The sequence below is a fragment of the Delphinapterus leucas genome, chromosome 2, assembly GCF_059928025.1.
Source record: "Delphinapterus leucas isolate spDelLeu-1000000601 "Yukka" chromosome 2, BTC_Dleu_Yukka2, whole genome shotgun sequence".
Lineage (NCBI taxonomy): Eukaryota > Metazoa > Chordata > Mammalia > Artiodactyla > Monodontidae > Delphinapterus > Delphinapterus leucas.
This window is the reverse complement of record NC_143130.1, coordinates 72,238,901-72,265,630: the sequence shown is the minus strand read 5'-3', so window position 1 is coordinate 72,265,630 and position 26,730 is coordinate 72,238,901. Positions and strand designations below refer to the sequence as shown.

The 26,730-nt window shown below is 38.7% G+C and overlaps 1 protein-coding gene and 1 pseudogene across 5 annotated transcripts in view; one reads left to right on the top strand and one right to left on the bottom strand.

Moving 5' to 3' along the window:
* DENND4A (DENN domain containing 4A) overlaps positions 1-2,764 on the bottom strand; it is a 132,302-nt gene extending 129,538 nt beyond the window's left edge. For 2 of the 4 annotated variants that reach the window (XM_022579810.3, XM_030761702.2), the window contains exon 1: positions 2,567-2,763. The gene's annotated coding sequence lies outside the window, so the exon portion shown is untranslated. Of the gene's footprint in view, positions 1-2,566 lie in introns of all 4 variants that reach the window. The other 2 variants (XM_089907088.1, XM_089907089.1) reach the window with 2 other exon arrangements.
* On the top strand, positions 1,886-26,178 carry LOC149750174 (uncharacterized; annotated as a pseudogene). Its single transcript, XR_016392075.1, has 2 exons — positions 1,886-2,884; positions 3,181-26,178. The product of XR_016392075.1 is annotated as an uncharacterized LOC149750174 (transcript).
* Positions 26,179-26,730: the final 552 nt, after the last annotated feature.

Here is a 26,730-nt window from a genome sequence, read left to right as displayed (position 1 = left end):
TCTCAAGATTATATTGTGCTTTCTCATGTTAGTAAATATTTTTTTAAATGACTTTTAATAACTGCATTTACCACATAGATTAACCATCATTAATTTCACTAATCCTCTATCATATGGCATTTTAACTATTACAAATTTTTCACTATTATAGTAACAACTATATAAATTAATCCTTTCTTATGTATAAAGTTCTACACTGCTATTGTAGAATTCAAAGTGGTAATTATGATACACAGTAATAAGTAATAAAGTAATAAGTAATAATAAGTAATAAAGCATGGAGTGCTTGACTTCCCCCAACCCACAAATTCTACTGAGCAATAATCAGTAGGACACTGAACAAACAAACAAGAAAGGAAGAAATTTTATCAAGTTTTCTTCATTCTCTTCTTCTACACCTTGTAGGAAGGAGGAAAAAGTCCTGAAAGGTAAGTCTCTGATATCAGAGAGGACAAGAACAGCAAGCCAATCTTCCTGCTACAGCCACTTCTGTTTTCCACTTAGAATAAGGAGCCATCAATTTAAATAGGAATAAACAAGATTTATAATATATCAAACATCTCTGTTTGTATTGGTGCTTAAATCTAGGTTTTCATAGTAAGTAGACTGCTTAGAAAAATTCTGCAAACAGAAAAGATAATGTAATTAATATATCACTCAGTGAGAACACAGTTTTCTTTTACAATTCCTCCATGATTTTTATTATTTTTTGAATGAATTAGAAAATGTCATGTACTCTATTTCTTCCTTCTTATAGCCTCCCAATTATTCCAAATTTTATTCAAGCTGCCACAAATAGGTCAACAGCTCCAGGAGCTTAAGAATCAATAACTATTTAAGCCAGTGGTAATTCATGTGGAAAAGTTCAGAACAAATCAGCATCAGCTTCCTGGCTCTCTTGCACAATCAGAAAATTTATATCGCTTCACCAATTTTCAAAAGTGTAAATTTGTGTACATAAATTTAAAACTCAGGCCAAATTTTACTTACATTTATTCCCAGTACTGGGCTGCTGTCAAGATCAATTACATTCTTATAAAACCCACAATGAAGTTAAGTCTATGTTTAATCATTCAGAAAAAGAAAATTATGTAACATATAGTATGTACAATAATGACGATGATGATAATATATACTATTCTGGACTCCTACCGAGAGCTGCAGTTCAAAGGGAGAATGTGAAAATGAGGTAGAAGTTACCAAAAATGTTTAATTTTGGCCAAAACAAAACAAAGTTCCCGTAAAAGCGGCCAAATACAATCTTTTGTTTCATTATAAATTCAAACGGGGTTCAAATAGCTCAGAAATTATGTATACTTAGGTTTTCAAAGGCTGAAATCCCAGTATCTACTCTAGACATAAAATTGTATAACTTGCCCCAAGAGTCCTTACTTATTACCCAATCTTAGGTCCCCCGGAGACTACTTTTTACAATAATCTCAAATGTACTACAATAGATTAGTGTAACCTGGGTTACGCTGTTTACAGGTGTCTCCGCCTCCTTCCCCCAAGAGGAGAGAAGAGGTAGACTAGGGCAAGCAGAAAATAGAAAGAGACCATATACACCAAACAACAGCTTGTAATCTTGTAAAATTGCTTCTTTTAAACTTGGACTATTATTTTCATTAACGGATAATATTTTAAAGAATAACATATTCACGTAGTAATACAATTTCTGCCCTCACGGGTCTCTAGCTAGCTGACACGCGTTTTCTCCTCAGATAAATACATGCCTGTTGACTGATGCCTATCCTGCTGTTGCAAACAAAAAATAACTGTCCTATAAGACAAAAACCCTTCTCTAAGGCTCCAGGCGTAACCATACGTTTGAATTAAAAGCACACTGGAACAATAACAAAAATCTTCCAGCACATCTGTCAATTAAAAGTACGATAACGAAACGCTGTCGCTGCGACCCAGCTTTAGGTCACAAGCTTCCCCCCCTTCCAAGAAAGCGGTAAACTTCAAAGGGAACAGTGGCTACCAGTAATTGTTTACCCTCTCCCGCCCCCGCCCCCCAAAAAAGACTGGGAAAAAAACCCAAACTGGACAAGTTGGACGTTTAGCAGGTTCACGCTGGTCGGAGTAGGCTAGGCAGACCTCTGGGAGGAAAATCGGGCCTCTGGGGGCCAGCCAGGATCCAGCTGCCGCCTGTTTAAAACAGCGAGCAGGTGGGATTCCGGGAGGCCACCTCCGTCTTACGTAACGGGCTTGTCAAAATCCCAGCTCCAGGACCTCCCCTTTCACCGCCCCCGCCCCCACCCCCAGCTCCCAACAAGAGCCCCAGGCCAGCCCGGAATAGAAAATCCGGAATGAAAACACAGGAGTCCCCCCAGCATCCGACGCAGAGGCGCGGGTGCTACACTCAGCACCGCCGCGCCATCCGGAGCAGACCCAGCTCTCGGAGGACGGCCAGGCTCCGAGAAATCCCCGGGCGGAGGTCGCGGCCATCCACGCCACATCTCCGAGTCCAGCCGGCCCCACTCCCGTGCCCGCGGCTGACACCGCTCCGGGCAGTGACAGCTCCACATGCCACCGCTGTCCGCGCTGCCGCCCCCACACTCACCTCACCGCTGGCTCCCTCGCGAGCAGCTGGTCGAGCTTGGAGAGCGGTGCCGCGTCCACTCACCAGCGGCGTCGGGACACGAGAGGCTGAATGCCGCGGGGCTCAGAACCCGCTTAGCTCATTCCCAGCCCGGCGCTCCGCCCTGCGCGGCACCCCCGCCCGCCCAGGCCTGCCGTCTCAGTCAGACGGGACTCCCCCTCCCCTCGCGGCCGCCGCTGCCTCCGCCTCCTTCTCTGGTTCCAGCCGCCGCGGCCTCCGCCGCTGCGACCGGCGCCATCTTGACAGTGACGGAGTGGGCGGAGGCGGGGATCGCGGCCTGTGAGCGCCAATAGAGGGCCAGTCCCTTGCCCGAGGGGGCAGGACAGGGACAGGTTGAGGGTCGCAGGGTCCTAGCGCCCGATACTGCTATGGGCGTAGAAGGTGGGCGGAGCTGAGGGGCGTTCTCTCTTGTCGCGCGGTAGAGTTGGGGAAGTGCGCCGTGGTTCCCCTTCGCGTTGGGAGATCCGGACCCCTAGGCGAAAGTGGGCGGCATACACCTTCCCTTCCCCTTTCACCATCCCGAGGGTCAGGGATCCGTCATGGGCCAACTGACTTGTTTCCTCGTTCCTCCCCAGCCGTCCCAGGAGTCCTGACATTGGCTAGCCAGAGCTCGTCGCGTCTGCCTGAAAGGCCGCTCCTCTACCAAGAGCGCTCAGATTCCCCAAGAAACCCCCTGAGGGGTTAGCAACCACCTCTAGTAGGTTTCGGTCCCAAGATACTGAAGGTCAGGTAAAATGGGGAATTCAGGAGGGTTCTCTGAAAAGTACGTTGATAAAACACCTATTGTTGACTGAAGGGGTGTAGATTACATTGGATTAATGGGATATGGCCTACTTACACCTGGCTGTGGTTCCACCATCAGTGGCTGTTGGCAAGTTGCCTCTGAAAAATGAGGATAATAAAGGCTGATTACTGCTACAGGGTTGCTTTGAAGGTTAAATGCTGTAATATATGTGAAGTGCTTAGCATAGTACCTGAAAGTACTCAGTGAATGTTAGATATTATTACATGGACAAATGAAGGAAGAAATAGGACCCTAAAAGGTTTCAAGTCAACTCTCCTAAATTGTGCAGAATAGGCTTTAATCCCTTGTACTAACCAGGTTTACAGCTCTATTTCCTATCTCCACTTCTTTCATTGTATTCAGTCAGTCAGTCAACAAACATTCACCAAAACTCAAACAGACACTGAGGGGACACACTGGTGAGGGAAACAGAAAAGGTCTGCCTTCATGGAGCTGACAGTCTAGTGGGAAAAAGAGGGACAAAAGTACTTCATCACATTTTGAAGGAAACATGCTGTAAATGTTATGAACAGAAATCTGGGAGAGCAAATACCAGGATAGCTTAAAAAAAACCAGAGTGGTCAAGAAAGGCCCATCTGAGGGATGAGAAGGAGCCAGTAGAGAAAGGAACCAGCCAGTAGAGAAATGCCCTGGGGAATTGTTTAAGGCAGAGGAAACAGCTGTGCAAAGGACCTGTGGTAAGAGGGAACTTGGCTGTTGGAACTAAGTGCTGGAGAATCCATGGTGCAAGGAGGAGCCTACCCTGAGAATGGAGAGGTGAGTGTGTAAGCAAGTGAGGGCCCATTCCCCCAGGCCCTAAGAAGACATAAAAACAAGATTGGGTTTTATTGTAATTGCTGCTGAAAGCTATTGAAGAGTAAGGGATGCCTGTTAGAGCAGGGAATTGGGAACAGTGATGTTTGGGTTATGACATCATATCTTTATTTCAGGCAATATATGGGCCAAAGAACTGGATTAACGGTAAAACAAAACAAAACAAAAAAACCTGGGGTTGAGCCTCTTCAACACTAAATTGTTCAAATTATATGTTCTGATCTTCAATTTCCTTATTGATAAAAAAAGTGAGCATCACATAAGACTGTATACAGAAAAATGCTACTTTCACTGAAAATTATTAAATAATGTAATTTCTCACTAAATGTTTTGTATGTCATGTACAGTTGCCTAATCAGTGCTATTTGATAAGTACATTTACTGGTTTATTTAACTGATTACAAGTAGTAATCCAAATCGGTGATTCTTACTCATTTTTGCACAGAGTGCTACTAAAGAAAAGAATATGAACTGTTATAAATGTGTAGTTTACTGATGCTGTAGTTCCAAATGTGTTAACTGCTTAGCTCTGCACTTTCTCATGAAGTTTGATATCAAGCCATGAATTTTTAAAAAACATTTTCATTGTGGTAAAATATACAAAACATAATATTTACCATTTTAACTATTTTCAAGTGTACAGTTCAGTGGCATTAAGTACATTGTTGTGTAACCATCACTACTGCCCATTTCCAGAACTTTTTCATCATCCCAAACTGAAACTCTGGACCCAGTAAATTATAGCTCCTATTCTACTTTCTAAGACATGGATCTTTTTTTTCTTAACATCTTTATTGGAGTATACTTGCTTTACAATGGTGTGTTAGTTTCTGCCGTATAACAAAGTGAATCAGCTATACGTATACATATATCCCCATATCTAAGACATGTATCTTTGAAAGGTATCTGGTGAGTTCCCCCCAACACCCAAAAAAACCACAAAATGGCAGTGGCCTTGGTGATCAGTAGGATTGTTTGCTCCCATTGAAGGGTTTAATGGACCATATAAGTTTATTATGATGATTATTTTTCTTTGGCCTCGCCCCACGACTTGTGGGATCTTAGTTTCCCAACCAGGGATTGAACCCTGGCCCATGGCAGTGAAAGTGCCAAGTCTTAAACACTGGACCACGGGGGAATTCCCCCATGTAAGTTTAGAAACCACCACCCAATAAACAAGAGGAAGAAATAAGTGTAAGTTTTTAGCTCAGATGGCTAACACGTCATACTACTAATGAGGAATACTAATATAGGATCAGTTAATTTTTAGCACTGAAAAACTGTTCCGTGACCGTAAAATGTGCTCTGTAGTCTTGTAAATGTGTGCTCCAAGATGACCCAAACAACCTGCCCCTCTATGTATAACTACTCTAAATGCGTATATTTTTAATGCTGTTAATTTTCATTAAAAAATAAGTGATTCCAGCTCTGGGTAAATTTAATTTTAAGAAGTACTCTTCTGTGAAGAATGGATTAGAAAAGAGCAAGAGAGAAGGAAGCCTATTTTTGCCACATTTCAGATAACCCAGCATTCCATAAAGTTATAAAGTTCAAAAGATCAAGATCTTGGCCTGAAAATACTGAGTCGACCACTTCTTTTGTATTTTTAAGCACATCCTACATGCAGCATTTTAACTCCACTAAACAAAAAGTTAAATCTCTTTTCCAGGCCAGACCCTTCCTCCCTGCTGCCCATTGTCATTCACAGTGTTCTTATCCCCAAAGTGAGGATATGGCTGTAGGCCAATCAGTGATTACAAGCGAGAGGTTATAGCATAAATGCTCAAGAGGGAACTTTTGGGGATGATGGATATCAAGATTACTATCCAGATTGTAGTGATGGTTTCACAGATGTGTACATACATCAAACTTATCAAGTTGCACACTTTAAACGTGTAGTCCAGTGTATGTCAATTATTTCGCAATAAAGCTGTAAAAAAAAATTAGAAGTCCAATTGGGAACCTCCCATTCTTTCCCCATTGGACACAGATTTAGCCTTTTATTGGTTTTAATTGTTGTGAGATCTATCGGGTCAGTTCCTCTTCGAGGAGTAGCTTGGTGTATCAAACATTTGACTAGCAACAAAAAGCACTTTTTTAACTGGCAAATGAACTCACATATTTTCATGTACATGACAGAATACCAATTAAAATACTATAGACATATAATTGCAAGCATAGTTTACAGAATGGAATTCTAAAAAGTTTCAAAAGTTGAAAAGTTTTGAAGTGTTTTTTTTCTTAATCAAAGATAATACTTTCTGAAAGAACATACTAAAAAGCAGTAGAAAAACAATAAGCAGTATTTGACTGCATATTCAGGAAATGCTTCTAAGTACCTCACCGCCCTTAACAGTCATATAAGGAGTCCTTTCAGCATATGTCACAATAGTCACAGTTAAACAAACTTGAACGCTAAATGTGATTTGGTCAAGGGAGTCTAACAATGCAGTCATGGCCAGATGGAAAAGTGTGGCTTAGAAATTTGGGCCCCATGCCATTTCTGAAATTATGTCATCTCTTACACCTGGAACTCTATCTGGCTATTTCTTAGAAATTAGTTTTAAATGCTGTGGTTTGAACAATGCATGGAGGAAAACTATGAAACCAGTAACAGTTTAAAGCACTGGGAGCTCAAGCTGTTGTACCACCTAATCCTCTCCACCTGTTAAATCTGTTCAGCTTAATTGCTAGACCAGAAGTTTTTTATGTCTTTAAAGTTACCCATGTCTTGGGAAGAGTATTCTATAAAGCTGTTCTTGATATCTATCCCTTGTGGCTTCCTTATGGGTAAGAAAGCCTTCCACTAGGAATTTATGGTCTTTTAGAAAATCTTTGGATGTGTCCCAAAGCAGAACACACAGTACCAAATTCTATTCATTGTGAGAAAGTGTTAGAATGACATTCCAGTATATTTAATCTACAAACTAAAATTTATTGGCAATGTTGTCAGATTATCATTTTATTTCTTATAAACACAAACCTGATGACATACTTTTCGAAGAGAAATTATCTGAACAACTTGCAAAAATAATAGTGAGAAATGTCATGTTGCAAATAACAAATTCAAAACCTGACACTTGAGAGGAGTGTCCAGGGACAGGAGGGCTGCAGCAGTCTGAGCCACTGTTCTCTCTACCCTCTTGGTGGCTGAGGAGTCATATCTTTGAGTCAGCACTTTTTCACAAATTGGAAAATTATCACTTCTCACCATCTTCCTCAAGTTAATGCTTTTACCTCTCTCAACAATTCCTTCTAAATTCAACTTTTAGTTTTTAAATGATCTTCAAAAGAAAGTTATTTTTCTATAGAGTATCTTAGCTATCATTGTCCACAGTCAAGTATTTTCAGAACGTTTAACAAATTCACTTCTGTCAGCATTTATACACAAAGCACTATGCAGGACACAGAAGGAAACGAAGGTAGATAAGCGCATATTAGAGGCACAAAGTATGTTCCCAGGCCATGTAACTTTAATAAAAATCAAACTGTGAGAAGTTCTGCACTAAATGTTTAAACTCATTGCTCTTGGAGCTTAGGGAAGTTGAGTGATTAATTCTGAGTATGGGGATTGAAGGTGATGAATAGATGACATTTGAACCAATCCAGAGAGAACTTAGACTTTCTATGCCTTAGACTTTGATGCCTATGTGAGGGCATCATTGTTTGGGATGTGAGGGTGGGAGTGATACAAAATAGGAAAAGCTTTTGTTTTTTCTCTGAATCTTTATAACAGATGTATTAGAATTGTTCTCAACAAATGAAGGAAATGCTCAAAAATTGTTCCAGCACTTTGACTCTCTTTGGGAGTGGCCAAAGGTTCAAATAATTTGGAAGGATGGTTGGATATCTGTGCTGACTTACAGGAAATATGAGTCAGCTCTTCTCACGTACTCAGCACTGTTGTTACAGCTAGGATATTTGGGAAACACGAAGCTGAACAAATCAGACACTGTAAGTCTTTTCTTTTTATTGATTGGCCCAGGCATGTATCCTGCAAGGGTAGACAACAGGGATGCCCTTTTTTTTTTTTTCTAACGTTTTTATTGGAGTATAATTGCTTTACAATGGTGTGTTAGTTTCTGCTTTATAACAAAGTGAATCAGCTATACATATACACATATCCCCATGCCCTTCTTATTGTCAAGGCTTAAGGAACCCTGCCAGCAAGGGGAGACCCTGCAATTGTATTTCTGTTTTCTTTATAATCCCTCGGACTAGGAGACAAACACATCTTTAGTCTGCACGTCTCTTCTACGCTTCAGGATTGTATATTCAATTGCCTCCAGACATCTCACTCCCAAGTGCGCCTGAAACTCAACATTTTCAAAGGTAAACTCACTATTTGACCCCAAACCTGTTTCTCCTATATTCTCTAATTTCTTGAATAGTATTCACTATGCAGTAGTCACAGAAGTCAAAACCTGTGAGTAATCAACTCATCTTTTTTCTGCTTATTCCTTAATCATCAAAACCAGTTGATAACCACCTCCTTAACATCAAGCATATCCCTCCTCACCTCTCTATCTCCATTCCTACTGACCCAGTTCAAACCCACATCTAGGAGATTGGATTCCCAATCTCCTGTCTTTTCTTCTTTATCCATCCCTCCCTTTGTTGCCAGGCTGATTTTTCTAAAGAAGAAATATCATTTGTTCCAGAGGTAGTTTGAGGTTGCTAGCTTCCTCTTTTCCTTTCTTTCTATTCTTGGTGGAAAAGTTCATCAGTGTCCAGTCTTGATGTTACCTAAGAGAAACAGGGCATTAGGGCCCATTCCTGGTTCTCCCTGTCCCCTCTCCAGTATGTTGAAGACAGCCTCTCATATGGAACACTTTCAGACTCATGACAGGAGGCTCTTAATGGAGAGAAAGCATTTAAGCCTCTACTGTCCATAAGCACACGTGTGCATACAGACAAAGAGATGGATTGGTTAGTTATATCAAGATAGTTGTATTAAGGGCAAAGTTAATCCAGAAGGGAAAAACTCTCGCAACTAGTTTATTCAGGATTTGGAGAATAATAGACTTTTAGTAATAAAGATTTAAATTAGAAACAAAGATCTCCAGAACCACTCCTAAGATCTCCAGAACCACTCCTAGGCCCTTTAATGTCAATATCACTTAACTATCTCCTAGAAACAGATATCCTTCCTCTACATTCTTGGCTAATAAGCCTGCAAGTTTTCGTATTTGATTGTAACTATCTTAACCACATTTGAAATTTAATAAACATCAGCTTATTGATTTAATAGAATTTAGATGTTGTAATAGTAACTTGCAGTGTTTTAAATTATGCTGAAAGGGAAGCAGAAAGAAATTGAGATGAGGCTCTCTTTTATTTGAATGCATTAGAACTGAAGTGGAAGAAAGGCTTTTAGAGAAGGCACAATAGTACTGGCAAACTCCTGCCAGCATGTGCAATGCTGTCTGGAAGGTAGTGAATCGTAGTGGAGAAAGCAGAGCCATAGAATCCTCGATGTCAGGCTGAGGAGAATATGTAACAGTACCGCTCATCTTTAACCAATTCTGTTCTAAAAGGGAATGGGGAATTAATGGAGTTATAAAAAAAGTTAAGACATATTCTTCCATTTCAGATTTTCCTGGTGATCACACAGCACGAGGCTCTGTTTGCCACAAGTATTGTAATACTAGAGGTAATAAAGATGGTTGTCAGTTGCAAAGGAGAATCTCAAGGGTGGAGTTCAGGTAACAGTGTAGGGCAGCTGGATAAGGGTAGGACTAAATGGGTTGGATTATAGAGTGATTGAGGTGGCTCAGGCAATTAGAAGTGGATTTAAAATATATCATCTGACCCATGTCGTGATGGCTTTATGAGAATGATGTTTTCATAAATTAACTTCATGTTTCTATAACCCAGAACATAGGATTTTTGTTTGTTTGTTTTGTTTTTGTTTTTGTTTTTTGCGGTACGAGGGCCTCTCACTGTTGTGGCCTCTCCCGTTGCGGAGCACAGGCTCCGGACGCGCAGGCTCAGCGGCCATGGCTTACGGGCCCAGCCGCTCCGCGGCATGTGGGATCTTCCCGGACCGGGGCACGAACCCGTGTCCCCTGCATCGGCAGGCGGACTCTCAACCACTGCACCACCAGGGAAGCCCCAGAACATAGGATTTTTGAGCAGGAACCTTAGAGGTCATCTAGTGACCATTTCATTTTCCAAAAAGTGAACATTTGCCTACTTGTGATTTGTCCAAGGTCATATACATCCAATAGTGGGAGGAGAGCGAGGACTAGAATCCATATCCCCAGATTCCAAGTACTTTGCTTTTTCTATTACATAAATATTAAATCAGTTCTAAGAGCTCAGTGTTCCAAACTCCCCATAAAGTAAGCAGTATGCTTAGGAAAATTATTGGCGATAAAGAAACTGAGGCTCAGAAAGGTGGAGTAAATTTACCAAATCCCATGGCTGGACTAGACCAAAGCCCAGGCCTCACAATCCCTGGGCCAATAGGCTTCTACTAAACCATATTGCTTCAGAGTTTAAAAAAAGTGAAATCTTGAATGCCATGGACCTAGGCATAGAATTCACTCTTTCAACCTACAGGTATTTTACTTTGTGCTGTTACCTGCTAGGCACCCTGCTAGGTGCCATAAAAAAGATTACAAGACTAAAAGATTTATTTTGCAAGACTAGATTTCTATTTTGCAAGACTAAAAATTGAACGTTACCTAATTATCAGGGAAGTGCACATGCTTTTTGGTGGTTGATAAGCTAGCAGGAAGTAAGTCTTAATATTCTACAGCATTAGAAATGTTTTCACTTTCACCAAAGGATTGGTTTCAAAGTCTCTACTGTGTTACTCTGTACTGTATTTTTGTATTAAAAAATCTGACAAGGACTTCCCTGGTGGCACAGTGGTTAAGAATCCGCCTGCCAGTGCAGGGGACACGGTTAGAGCCCTGGTCCGGGAAGATCCCACATGCCGCGGAGCAACTAAGCCCGTGTGCCACAACTACTGAGCCTGTGCTCTAGAGCCTGCGAGCCACAACTACTGAGCCCACGTGCCACAACTACTGAAGGCCGCACGCCTGGAGCCCGTGCTCCAAAACAAAGAGAAACCACCACAGTGAGAAGCCCGCGCACCACAACGAAGAGTAGCCCCCGCTCGCTGAAACTAGATAAAGCCCGCGCGCAGCAACGAAGACCCGGTGCAGCCAAAAATAAATAAATAAATATATTAAAAAAAAAAAAAAATCTGACAATACCAAGGGTTATCAAGGCTGTAGGAAAAGTGCAGCTCTCATGCTCTGCTGGTGGGAATGTCAAATGGCCTAACCCCTTTGGAAAGCAGTTTGACAATATTTAGTAAAATTTAAAATGCACATACCCTACAATCCAGCTTCCTTTTCTGGGTATATACTCTAAAGCAGTTTTTTTCAAACTGTGATTCATGATCCATTAGTGGATTGTGAAATCAATTTAAGGGTTACAATGAACATTTTTTTTACAGATGAAATAGAACAGAAATATCAGGGTAAGGATTGTTTTGTGAATTTTTGTGCACCACCTAGATTCTCCCTCTCCAGGACTGAAACATTAATTTCAGCTGCTAGGAGTGTTGGCAGCCAACAGCTTGTAGCTGAGTCCCTCTCCAGGACTCTCTCCAGGAGGAGAACTACTTGCCCAAGGTCACACCTTCTTCCTGGGTGCAGCTGTATTCACTAACTGATCTATGCAGGTGTATAAAGGCCTGATCCCCTTGCCCTAATTCAAAATTACTCTGAATAATCACTGTAGCCAGTGCAGGATCAGCTGAGGCCTTTGTTGTCACTTCATTAGAGCACAAAACTACCTCTGCCCACATTCCTGCTTCTTTACTCCCCCAACAGGTGCTGATACCGGGACACTCCCTCATAAACGTCTTGTACACAAATTTCTGTCTCAGATCTACTTCCCAAGTAACTCAGCTTGTGATGATATATGCATATATGCATGTACAGGATCTTAATGTAAAATTATTTCTCACCATGCATATTGGCCGTAAAAGCTTAAAAACTCCTGCACCTAGGGAAATTCTTGTACATATGCACCAGGAGACACTATGAGGATGTTCGTTGGGGTATTATTCATATTAATGATGACAAAAACTAAATGTCCATAGTCATGCAATGGAATATTGTACAATAATTAAAATTAGTGAAATCTCAGATGTGGAAAACAAACCTATGGTTACCAGGGAGGAAGGGATAAATTGGGAGATTGGGATTGACATATACACACTACTATATATAAAATAGATAACTAATAAAGACCCACTGTATAGCACAGGAAGCTCTACTCAATACTCTGTAATGACGTATATGGAAAAAGAGTCTAAAAAAAGAGTATAACTGATTCATTTTGCTGTACGGCAGAAACTAACACAATGTTGTAAATCAACTATACTACAATAAAAATTTTTTTTAAAATAGTCAATCTAAGAAAAAAAATTAGTGAAATCTACTGACATCTATCAACAAGGACAAATCTCTAAAATAAAGGGATACTTACCAACTTTATGATAGTGCCTACCTCTGGAGAAGGAGTGTGGGAAATGAGATGAAATTGGGACTTCAACTGGGGCATTGTATTGTTTTTTAAAGAAGCGTCTAAACAAATATGTAAAATGATAGTATTTATTAAATTTATGTGAGTACTTGGGTTTTTTTCAGTTTTCTGAATGTTTAAAATATTTTAAAATTGAATTTTGTTCAATGAATTAATACTGCAGAAAATCTACATTTATAAAAAAACATTTTAACTTTTATTATCAGGAAGTAACAAAAGGACAGCTAACAAGGTCACTTCCTCTTACACAAGAAATTTGGTCAAAATTTAATGGCTCATGGAGTCCAGATATTCCAGTTATAACTGTTTGGCTGGTTTATTGTACATCATTTATGTTTTTCCCCTATTTTCATGACTACTAAGTTCCATGTAATAAAACAATACTGGAATCTTTTAGCAGTTCATCAATATATGTGTTGTACTCTGTGAAGCCAAAAGAGGGTATTAAAAAAAATAAGCAGGGATATTTAGTTGACTATATAAATAAGATCATTCTGGTTTAACAGTAGCTTCACATTAGTGGTGATATGTTTAAAGGAGAGAGGATGAGAAAGGACAATAGTAATATTATTACCATTACATTCCTGTGTCTTCACAGCATCACCTTTTGTATCATATAGGGCACCTAGAGGGCAAATGAAACTGGCCAAGTTGCATTAGAAGGAGGAATTCAGTAAAGGTTAGTGTTACTATCCAAAAGCATATATAACAGATCTAAGGAAGAAACAAAAAAAAGTAAGCAGAATAAAATTGTGGTCAGTAGTGAAACTATAAATTAGGGTAACAAGGGGTTGTGGCTTTGGGAGAGTCTCTGCTGGATTGTTTACTTGACCCTTCATTTTACTTACTTAGGTTTGTTTTTCTTTTTCCATAGAACATGTGCAAAATTCAACACTTTGCCTATGGAGATTTAATATGATTTACAAAATCTAATGCAGAAGCTTTATTAGTACTCAACTAATGCACATATTTAAGGAAAAGCAAAATTTTAGAGTATTAGTAAGTCCTATGTATAAAAGCAATCAGTTTAAAGCAATCTTCATACCTTGATATGAGAACACAGTGAGTCTATTGATAAGGAACTACAGTAATGCAAAATAACTCTAAGTGATGATACGTAGGGGTTTCCAAAGCAACAAGGAAGTTGAAACAAGCACATCTGGGGGTTAGAGTCTATTAGAAATAGTTGCTGTTGAAAGTTTGGGGAAAAATTACTAATGCCCACCTCAGTCCTCAGAACTGAGAATTCCAAAGAATTTGAGTAACTGGACCTGAAGCCAATTTGGATACATAAGAATATCACCTAGACTGGACACATCTATGCTGCTAACTAAAGTGGGTCAGAAAATATCTTCCAAAATAATTTGTTCTTGTCACTATTACTGCTTTGAATTGTGAGAAAAAGATTTATAGCTTGAGTAAGTGCACTGTTTATGAAACAAGGTTTGTTCCAGATGTTAAACAAGTGTAGAGTGAGATCTGTCTACTAGATCTGGAACTAGAATAGGAAAGAAACTTGCAATGTATGTTTTCTTTGTGAAAAAACTGTGCCTTTGGACCATGGTTATTAGCTTATAGCTCCAGGGAAGCTTCATATTCAGGGCCTTAGAAACCTCACTCAATGTTTTTCTTTTTGACCTAGTTAAATTTCTTGGAATAGGAAGTTATGATGCTAATTTTTTCAGAACTGTGCAGATGCCTCCGAGAAACTTTTGTAAAGTCCTTCAAAAACTGTAACTTTAGTATAATCTATAAAAATTTTGAAACACCATATTGATACCTGAAACTAATATAGTACTGTAAATCAACTATATCTCAATACAAAACTTTTTTAATTAAAAAAATTTGTCAATTTTAAGGGAACAGGGAAAGGAATTCTTGTGCAGGATGAAGACTAGAGTAGAAGACCTGGAAGGACTGTCTATTTGTTTGGTCTTATTCACAACTGAGAAGCTATTAAAATATTAGCCAAAAATAAATAAATAAATAAATTTAATAAAATATTAGCAAATCCTAGTCCAGATTTGGGGACAGAGCGGGAAACCCCTGACCTTTTATTTTCAATTAACCATCTCCCTTCCATTCCAAGTACAACCCAAACTACAGCTTAGTCATTCTCTCCTTCTGAGCATGTTATGAGCAAGGCTATAATTATTTGAAGGACTTCTCAGATCTTTCATCATTCATGTTGTGAATATATGTTGTCCCAGTTCTTCATTACATGGCTTATAACAACCTATGTATTTGGGCAGAATAATTGTTATTTATCATCATTATTAAAAACATTCAGACGTCTCTACATATCTACACAGGTAGGGATTTACAAAAGAAATTCCACAGACATATTTTCTTTCTTCCATCAACCAAAAATAACCTCAACACAATTATTTTATTTATTTATTTTTATTTTTTATTTTTTCAGCCGAGCGGCACGGCATGCAGGATCTTAGTTCCCCGACCAGAGATGCAACCCACGCCCCCTGCAGTGGAAGCGCAGAGTCTTAACTACTGGACCGCCCAGGAAGTCCCAGACAGTTATTTTATATGATAAATTTTTGGTCTTCCACTTTTATTGCTAAACCCCATCTCACACCCTGAAACCTCAAAAGGAATCACATAAGACTACATACCTTATGGGTACTTAATAAATGATGATCAACTGTTGTTATTGCATTGGTCTTCGTAATTCTCATAAAGATGACAGTCATTTATTTAGACCATCATTTGTCCTTAATCCAGTTTTGTGCTAAACTTTAGAGTCTCTGCAGAAGCCGCCTTAATCTTTAGTGAAAACAGGGCTCATTCAGGGTAGAAGCTCAGAGAATTTAGAATTTTTTGCTTTAAAAATCAGTTAACAGGGGCTTCCCTGGTGGTCCAGTGGTTAAGACTCTGCACTTCCACGGCAGGGGGCACAGGTTCGATCCCTGGTCAGGGAGCTAAGATCCCCACATTGCTGCGCGGTGTGGCGGTGGGGGAATGGGGGGGGTGAAATCAGTTACCTACTTTAAGACCTTCACATGAAAAGTTACATGGAGTATTCTTTCCCATGATCTCTCTTTTTTTTTTCCTGTCCTCTTTGGTTTACAACAGACACAGCTATGTTACAACCACACGGGCAAAGTTTTGCAACAGAATGGCCTTTAAATAGAATGCTGCCCAGTTGAAAACTTAGGCAATCGTAATGGAATAAACGAAACAAATCGGTGAGTGCTAGGCTTCATGTGTTTCTTCTTATAAGGAAAGCTATCACCTTTCTGGGAGAATGTTATTCTTTAACTGACCTTGTGCCTTGTCTGTATCAAAGAGTTCTCAGTTGCTGTAACATACAGTCATAGTGCTGTAACCAAGAAATAACCCTATTATCTACAAGTGCTGCTTTAGTCAGTAAAATACAGCTTCTGAAAATAAGTAAGTGCTACTACTTGATCACTACCATAGTGTTTCTCATTTGTCTTTAAAATGGTAAAAATTACTGAGGGCACATAAACCCTTTAAAAAATTTACTGTAAATGTCTACATACTTGAGCTGCATCAGCAAGTGAATTAAACAGCTGCAGTAGTACTCTGAAACCAAAGCTTGTTTCTCAAAAATGTGTTAATCTCTTTTTGTTTTTTTGTTTTGTTTTGTTTTGGGGTTTTTTTGCAAGAGACCTCATTACTCTGGCCACAGATGACTTGCTTGAGTTTCAGAGTTTTGTTTTTTTCAATTTTGATTCTGATATGAAATTGAAATGATAAATAAGCAACATATGGGCCACTCTGATAGACTGAAAATTCTCCTTAGGCTGCACGTGGCTCATGATAACCGTATAATATGCTGTCATGCTGTCATTAGAACTGCTGATCTGACTCTCTCAAAACGTTTTGTAAACATGGGGTATCCATTCAAAGCCAGCCTAATGAGAGTAATTCTTCCACATTTTTCTCCACTTCTAACATATAAGATCATTTTTCATGTGGAAACTTGAAGAAAGTTAAAAAAAACTTTTTTTCAGTAGCTGTGGGTAAATTGCCAGGGTTCTTATAAATGTCACAAGCCAGTGGCAAACAGTTCAGTAATATGGTTTTCCTAACCACACAAAAGTATGTTCAGCCAGTTAATGGTATCATGATCTACCTAACAGCTTTAATTGTATGACTGGGAGCACTATGTTATGATAATTAGGTGATAGCAAAGTCTCAGAAAAAGCATGATTCCAGGGCAATATTAAGATGCCAGTTTCCTTTGGTCCTTTTATTTATTTATTTTCCTGTAGAAGTTTCTTGGGTTAATAACTGGTTCGAATAACTTACTTTAGTTGACCTTGGGGTTGGTTGAATTGCTCTAGGAATCAGGATTTTTATTAAGTAGTTTAATAGAAACTCATACACTATATAAGCTGTTATCAGCACACTTAAATCCCTCCTTATGTAGCACTTGAACCTGTGAGATGTTGCATGAAATTGTCTTCTCTTAATCTGTTTCGTAATTAATTAGTGAAAAGTCATTGTTCACCTGTGTAGCAGAACGAAAACGATGGCTTAATTTTGACCTGAAAAATGAAGAATTTCTTAGATTTGTGGCAGTGTCTACATGGCACAACAAAAAGTGGAGATTTGGTATGCACTCAGTTCCAGTTATTTTGAGAAATGGGGAAAACTAGTTGGGACAGCATGGTATAAATTATTTAGTTTGGGTTAGACTCTTTGGGTTTGACTCCTTACATTAAAAAAAAATATATATATATATATCATTGCTCAAAGCATGTGGCAACATGTTCCATGTTGCTGATGATTCCTGTCAGAAAAAGAAAGCAAGGGAAGCAGCTATTATAGTCTTCAGCAAGAGTAAGCAAGCATATTTCTCTTACATGCATTACAAAGCAAATGTAGTCATTTAATTTGCACGGAAGAATAAACCATCACTATGATTTCCATATTGCTTCTCATGGATTGAGGGAAAATTTTATTTGTAACTTTATCTTCATTTCAAAGTCCATTGATATAAAGGAGCTGGAATTCAACTCTTTTAGAAGTTAACTATGATTCTTTAGCTAAAAGTTTCTTGGCTTGGCCTTAGATTTGTGGTTCAGATTATTCTTGGGCTGCTGGCTTGGTTCAGAAAACCAAGCACCCTGTACAACTCTGAATTAGAAATCTCAAAAAAAAATTCCTACCTTCTTAATTATACTGTATTTTATAAGAAGATTACTCGTTCTAAAATTAGCCCTCTGATGATGGCAAAACAGCTGGATGCAAAGTGAAAAATTCAAGGACTCATCTTGCAGTTTCAGACATACAATTTCAACCACCGGTTTGATCTTAACTTCCATATGTTTTGCAGTTGTATAAAATACACAAAACTATGGTACATTATATTTATTTAAGTCTGGTGTGTATTGGTGTTTATTTCCTGCTATATGTTAGCAATCTAAAAATAGAAATACTGTTCACTTTTTAATAAGGTTTTGTACATAATCTTACAAGGGTTTTCGGAATGAGAACTAAACTTGCTTTTTCATGAGCAAAGTTTGCCCTTGGCCAACAGAGGCTGTCAGAGACCCTGTTAAAGTTTTACTCAATTTGACAATCTTTGTCTTAAAAAAAAAAAAGTTATTTAACATACAGTAAAAATAAGTTTTGGCAAATGCATAGTGTTAGAACTACCACTACAATCAAGATATGGAATGTAACCCCCCAAAATTCCCTTGTGCTACCCTGATGTGATCAGAGCCTCACCCCACCCTTAACCCTAGGCAACCACTAATCTGTTCTCTGTCCCTATAGTTTTACCTTTTCAAGAATGTCATATAAATGGAATCATATAATATGTACTCTTTTGAGTCTGACTTCTTTCGCTAAGCAAAATGCTTTTGAGATTCATCCATGTTCTTGTGTGTGTCAAGAGTTTATTCCTTTTTTATTGCTGAAGAGTGTTCCATTTTATGGAAGTACTTCAGTTTATCCATTCCCCAGTTGATGGATATCTGGACTGTTTCTAATTTTTGGTTACTACATGTGAAGCTACTGTAAACATCTGTGTTTAGGTTTTTGAATGAACATAAGCTTCAATTTCACTCTGGTAAATACCAGGGAGTGATATTGCTGCCTTTGTGGTAATTCTATATTTAGCTTTATAAAAAACTGCCAAATTGTTTTCTAGAGTGGCTGTGCCATTGTGCATTGGCCTGCAACAATGTCTGAGAATGCATGAAAGAATTCAGTTGCTCCCTGTTCTCACCAGCTCTTGGTATTATCAGATTGTTTCATTTTAATTATTCTAACAGGTGTTTGGAAGTATCTCATTAGGGTTTTAATTTATATTTCCCTAGTGACAAATGATTTTGAACAGCTTTTCATTGCTTATTTGCCATCCATGCCTCTTCTTTGGTGAAGTAAATATTTTTATTGGGCTTGTTTATTTTTTCTTATTATTGAATGTTGATAGTTCTTTATATATTCTAGACACACGCCATTTGTCAGATATGTGATTTGCAAATATTTTCTTCCTGTATATGACTCATCTTTTCATTCTCTCAATTGTGTCTTTTCATTCTCTTAACAAAAAATTTTCATTTTGATGAAGTCCAAATGATCAATTTTTCTTCTATGGATCATGTTTTTGACGTTGTATCTAATTACTCTTTGCCTAACCCAAGGTCACAAATATTTTTTCCTATTATTTTCTTCTTAAAGTTTTATTTAGGTCTATGATCCATTTTGAGTTCATTTTTTGTATCAATCTTTATCTTTTAATTGGAGCATTTAATCCTTTTATATTTAATGTAATTACTAATATATTTGAATTGGTACCTTGTTTTGTGCTTTCCACTTGTTCTTCTGCTTCTATTTTTATTTGGTTTTTCACCTTTTTGAATTATTTTTTCTCATTTCAAATTTTCCCCCTCTGCTAGTTTGGATTTTATGTTCAGTTTGTTTTGCTTGTTTGTTTGTTTTTCATGACTAGTCAACAGTGCTATTTAAAGTGTGACCATCAGTATCAAGCTGGGGGCTTGTTAGAAATGTAAATTCTTGGGCCCACCTCAACCTGAATCAGACTTGTGTTTTAACAAGCCCTTCAGATTATTCTGATGCATGCTAAAATTTCAGGTGCACTGAAACTAAAACATACATACTTACCAAGGTTTACCCTTCTCCCAGGCAGCAAGCACTTTTACATACTTTAATTCCATATACTCCCCTCCAAGTTTTATGTTACTGTTATATTTTAAATCATTTTAACCCCAGAAAACATTATTCTTGTTCTATACAATCAAGATTTGTTTAGCCTTACCCATTTTTACCACTTTCTTTGCTGTTCATTCATTCTTATTTTTTAAACCTTTCACCTGAGATCATTTTCTCTCTTAATTAAGTACATTCTTTAGAATTTCCTTTTATGAACATCATGGAAGCAAACTCTCTTAGCTTGTCTAAAAATGTCTTTTTTTTTTCACCTTCTTTTTTGAAAGATATTCTTTTGGGGGGAAGATTTCTAAGTTAGCAGTTAATTTTTTCTCCTGAAGGGATTTAGAAGTCTGCTTCTAAGATGGTCTCTTTGTCTTTGGTATTCTGCTGTTTCACTATGTTGTGTTAAAGTGAAAATTATTTTTTGTTTTGTTTTTAATTCTGCTTGGAATTTAGTTGGCTTCTTAAATCTGTGTTTGGAAACAGATTGGTCCTAGAAAATTCTTAGCTATTGTCACTTCAAATATTGCCTCTTGCACCATTTTCTCTTTCCTTTCTTTCCAGAACTCCACAATTAAACGGATGTATGTCAGAATGTCTTATTTATCCTCCATATCTATTAACTACTCTCTCAAGTTTCCTTTCTTCTGTTTCTCTTTGGCGTATGCTGGACAATTTCTATCATCATAGTCATATCCTTTGGTTTATTAATTTTCTCTTCACTTGTGTCTAATTTGCTGTTAAACCTGTCCATTGTGTTATTGATTTCTGTTACTGTGTTTTTCATTTCTAGAAATTCTATTTTTGAAAAATCTACTAGGCTATATTCTATAGTTTCTTATTTTGAATTGGTGTTTTCCACTTTTTTATTTCTTCAAAAAATAAAACAGTTATTTTACCTTCTCTGTTTCATAATTTAAATATCTGAATTCTTTGTGAGAGTTTTCTTTTGTTGCTCTTGGATATTGTTTCTGCTGGCCCTCACTCAATAGTAACTTAAGGGCTTCCCTGGTGGCGCAGTGGTTGAGAGTCTGCCTGCCGATGCAGGGGACACGGGTTCGTGCCCCGATCCGGGAAGATCCCACGTGCCGCAGAACGGCTAAGCCAGTGAGCCATGGCCGCTGAGCCTGCGCGTCCAGAGCCTGTGCTCCGCAACGGGAGAGGCCACAACAGTGAGAGGCCCGTGTACCGCAAAAAAAAAAAAAAAAAAAGAAAAATAGTAACTTAAGTCTTGGGGTGCTTAGTGTTTGTTACTGTAAGCTGCTCATTTTCCTTAGAAAATCATTTGTGTATTATTGAAGTACTTTCCTCCAGAGAAGATTTGCATTTGTTTTTTTCATACACCGGGGCCTACTCAAATTATAGTGATGGGTTTTCTTGGACCTATTTTGGCTATATCATGAGGTTACAATCTTTCAGGGACAGAATTTTTTGGTCTTTGGCTTTGCTTAGCACCACAGGAATTTTCCTTGCAGTCCTCTGAGGATGATTGGGTATGTAGGTTTTTTTCTCATCCCTACCTAAAGGATCCAAGATTTATTGGGAGAGAGGTATCCTATAGGATTCTCCAAGGCCTAGGCTTTACCTTCTGTCCCACCCCCCACTCCACACCCCACTAAAGCCAAAGCTGAAGTTCACCAGCTTGAGCAAATGCCTTTAGGGCAAAAGTGATCTCAGGACAGGATTGAGCAGCTCCAGGGGTATCATTTTGGTGAACAGGATGCAAATGGTGCCTTCTGGTGTTCTACACCTGGACAGTGTTGTCCATATACCTGTCTGGTTTCCTACTTCACTTCTCTTTGAGTTTATAATTCCTAGCTTTCTAGTCCATGTTTCAGTGCTTTTAAGAGGTTTAGGGGGCTTCCTTGGTGGCGCAGTGGGTGAGAGCCTGCCTGCTGATGCAGGGGACTCGGGTTCGTGCCCTGGTCTGGGAAGATCCCACATGCCGTGGAGCGGCTAGGCCCATGAGCCATGGCTGCTGAGCCTGCGCGTCCGGAGCCTGTGCTCCGCAATGGGAGAGGCCACAACAGTTAGGGGCCCGTGTACCGCAAAAAAAAAAAAAAAAGCAGGTAAAGAGGTTTAGGATTTTTTTTTTTTTAATTCAGCTTTTTAAGTTGTTTCCAGGGAATTCACTGGTGGTCCAATGGTTAGGACTTGACTCTTTCACTGCTGGGGCCCGGGTTCAATCCCTGGTCTGGGAACTAAGATCCTGCAAGCTGTGTGGCATGGCCAAAAAAAATTGTTTCCACTATGAAGGGCAGTCTGAATGTCTAGTCTGCCATATGCCTGGAAATATGACTCTCAAAACTCAACTTTATATACTCTACAATTTATAGAAATATCTGGTAGCCTAATTTGTTCAAACAATAATTACTCCCCCCCCTTTTTTTTCTGGCACCAAAGCTTTAATTAGGAACAGTTCATTGGAATTATAAAGAATCTGTAGTCCCTGGTACTTAACTATTCCCTCATGAATATTACTAATAAATGTATTGGATTTACATTGAAATACAAAAGTAGTTCCAAGGTTTAAGAGTGACCACAATTTTTTTTTTAATGTTTCTCAGAAATTGAGCACATTAAACTGGAATCATGTGTGTCAGTTGCATAGAAAGTGTGGTGTCTCCATAGTTACATTAAACACAACGAGTACAAAGGGGAAATGTCTTCTGGTGTTGATAAGCTAAAAGGAAGTGAGTCTTGTCCTAGATTATATGGAATGTTTTTAAGCTTTTGCTCAAGAATAGAAGGTTTCAGGTCCTCCTGTGTTACCCCTTGCTCAAACCTAAGTAAAAGTAGTTATGGAAAAAAAACACGTGTGTAGTCAATGCTAAGACTCAGTGTATTGACGTCATGTAGAAAAACGTGATGCAGAGATCCTTTTTTGTGGTTTATTTAATTCTCTCTGTTATTTATAGTATTTGCTCTGAAGCATAACTCAATAAAATTCTAGCAATTAAAGGGAAAGGAAATCTATCTTAGCCAAATATTATATTAGCCTGACTCCCCATTTGGAAAAAATTATTTTATAACATACCAAGTCAGCCTTGGAGACCACAGAGTCCATTTGTGTCTGGCTTGTAGTGGCTATTCAATAAATGTTTGTTGAATCAATTAATTAATGGACAGTATATAATGGGCAATTGTAAAGAAAGCATGCAGTGGCTAAAATGTTGATTTGATCAACATATGGGAAGAACACTAAGAAGGAAGATTCCTGGGATTCAGTCCTCATTCTAGGGCCCCATAGCGCTATAGCCTTGGGTAATTCTATTTCTTCATCACTTGCCATACTCTTGGGTCAAACTGCATTGCAGCTCCCTGTACATATGCTGCATGATTTCCCAGTTCAGTGTCCTTGTCCTTACAGTCATCCATCTCAAATACCTTCCTCCATCACTGCATGACTAAACCTACCTAGCTATGTCATCCTACTTCTTACTACAAATACTCCCCTACCAAGCTTCCCTGACACCACCCCAGGTGGAAGTTACCTTTCTCTCTGATCTCACACAACATTTTTTTCTCTTTTAACTCAATGGTGTCATTTAACACTTTATAGCTTATATTGTGATCTTTTATGTAGATATCTATACTATACTGCTTCTGGTAGGCTGGAAGTTCATGAGGGTAGGGCTCATTCCTGCTATTTTTTTGTAGTCCCCCCCATAAAACCTAGAAAACTACGTTGAAGTTTATATGTACTCAGTTACTGTCTGCTAAATCTGAAACTAGAGAATGATAATGCTTTTCTTGCTAATGAGGGACGTCTGTGTCAGATGATAGCTTGAGGCCATTTACAACTTTTAGACCAATGATTGTGGAGCACTGATGGGGAATGCTGGATATGAATAAGTAAAGAAAATTGTGGGGCTTCCCTGGGGGCACGGTGGTTGAGAGTCCGCCTGCCGGTGCAGGAGACACGGGTTCGTGCTCCGGTCTGGGAAGATCCCACATGCCGCGGAGCGGCTGGGCCCGTGAGCCATGGCCACTGAGCCTGTGTGTCCAGAGCCTGTGCTCCGCAACGGGAGAGGCCACAACAGTGAGAGGCCCGCGTACCGCAAAAAAAAAAAAAAAAAAAGAAAAAGAAAATTGTGTATGTTATTTATCCATTAATGGGAGAAGAAAAGAGAATACTTGGATAGATCAGAGCCCATTTAAAAGCAGAGAGAGCCCATTTAAAAGAAGAGGGAAATTGATGATGCAAGAGTAGAAAGTGACATGAGCAGTATAGATTATTCTAGTCTAGTCATTTTAAAAGTTCTTTTCTCAACTGAATTTTTTATATGTACACCTGTGTACAGCTGGTATATTATGTACCTAATTTTGAGAGATTCACTGAGGAACTGAGCCAGAAAGTAGATTGCATTTTTAGAATGTAGTTAACAATCTCACAGACATAATGTTGAATGAGAGAAAGCAAACACAAAAACAGTCCATACTGTATGATTCCATGAAGTTCAAATCCAGAATTTTCCAAACTTCAAAACTAATTTCTGATGATAGAAGTTAAAATAGTGGTTGCCCTTGGAGGGTGGTGACTAGTACGGGGCACAGGGGGTGTTCAGAGGTGCTGATAATTCTCTATACAGTGTATGCACATGTAAGAATGTTTTTAGTTTATATGTAAGATTTGTGCACTTTATTATATGTTAGTTATAGGTCAATTTTTTAAAAAAACAGATTGCAGTTAACAAATCTGTTTGCCCCATTAGTCACCAATGATCAGGTTAAGGATAAATCCAAGCTATGCAGTGTGTTTCCTGGAAAAATGAAGCACACTTTTAAAATTCTAGAGTTTTCTTGGCAAACCTGTGACCAGATGGTCCTCATAAATAATGCATCAAAATATGGTTAGAAATAGAAGAATTTGTGATGTGTGATAAAATGAAAGAAATCAATGATTATATGGTTTACTCATTTTGACTTTCATTGTGGTTTTTCTGGAAGAGCCAGGATCACCAATAAATTGTCACACACTAAGAATGGAATAAGTACCGCACGAGGAGACTTGCTACCTGTGAAACCTTGAGTAAGTCACAGGTTTTCTGGACATTGGATGCTTCCTCTGTTAAACGGAAAAAAATATGTTTTCTGTTCAAAGATAAGGGACAGGATCAAGTGATCTCTTAAGACTCCTTCCAGCTCTTAAAATCTTTGGCTTATGGAAGTTGGAACTATAAAGAACAACTCGGGTTAAAGCTTTCACGCTATTGGAAGTAGGATGGGAAAATAAATCACTTTAAAAATCTGTAATAATAGGTAACAAAAAATGTAAGTGGAACTAGAATCACGCCAACTAGTAAGAGATACAGGCAGAAAACATCTTTTCAGACACAGCCAGCTACCTGAAACCGTTTGCTGCTGTTCCTTGGGGATTTCCCTAGCCTTGGCAAGGGGTTTACCAAATAATGATTTTTTTATAAAGAAAGAAAGAAAAAAGATAAGGGAATATTTTTAGACTTCAATCAAAGAAAGCATTGTATGGTAAATTTTTCCATTGTGGGTTCATATTTTCAAATAAATCCATTGCAGAAAATGGTATTTCATAAAATGTATGAGCAAAGAAAGAACGCTAGTTTACGTCTGGCTTAAATAAAATCTCACAACTAGAAGGAACTGCATGGCATCACCTCTTCTTTCAATACTACTAAGTGAGCATCATGTCTATTTTTTGAAAGGGGCAGCTGAGGCCCAGTGAGGCTAAATGACTTATTTAAGGTCACACAGCTGGGGGAAGCACAGAATAGAAACAAAAAGCCAGTTCGCAGGCTTTCAGCCTATTCTATCTTCTGCTGCACCAGGCTGCCCCCTGTGGTTCCTTTTGGATGCCTTGAGCTCCACGGAAGAGGCAGAAGGGACTTCAACTGTCCTTTGTTTTAGAAGCAGTTAAGAAAGTGAGAAGCTAATGGAACTGGGAGTCAGAAGACCTGAGCCCTTCCACTTATAACTGTGACCTTGGAAAATCATTTAACTTCGCTGAGCCTCAGTTTTCTCATCTGAAATAGCACCTCACACTGTCACTGAGGCAGAAATCAATTTAAGGAACCTATGAGAATGTGAAAGTACTTTATAAATTTAAAACCAAATGTGGTTATTAAAGTGGAGAAATTTTTATCTACTTGGTAAATTAAGGAATTTGTATTTCAGGGAATTCCCTGGCCATCCAGTGGGAGGTTCAGTCCCTGGTCGAGGAATTAAGATACTGCAAGCTCCATGGTGCAGCCAAAAAAAAAAAAAAAACAAGAATACCTAATAAAAATGCTCTGAGTGAATATATGTTAACAGCAGGGCTGCTATTAGCGCATATAAAAACCAATGATCCTGTAACAGAAATGTCCTTTGTTTACTTATCACAACAGTTTAGCATAATCACTTTTAATAGTAAGTCTCCACGGAACCTTCCCTGATATGTGGATGCTGGCTGTAAAAACAACTTTATGTGGGGATACATGACTCTTTCCTCCTCCACACTTGGCATTATCAATCCTTTTAAATTTGTGAACCCCAAATGGTAAAAATGGTATCTTATTTTATTTGAATTTGCATTTTCCTGGTTATTAGTGAGGCTTGGCATCTTTTCATCTTCTTATTGGAAGTGTAAATCGGTAAACCTGTATGGAAGGCTGCTCGATAGTACCAAGTAAAAATTTAAGGGCACGTACCTTTCAAACCAGAAATTCCATTTTTCATTAGCTCCCTTAGAGAAATAGTGCACGCATATAGACACATAGAGACACGCACAAGGTTTTTCACTACAGCATTGTCTGAA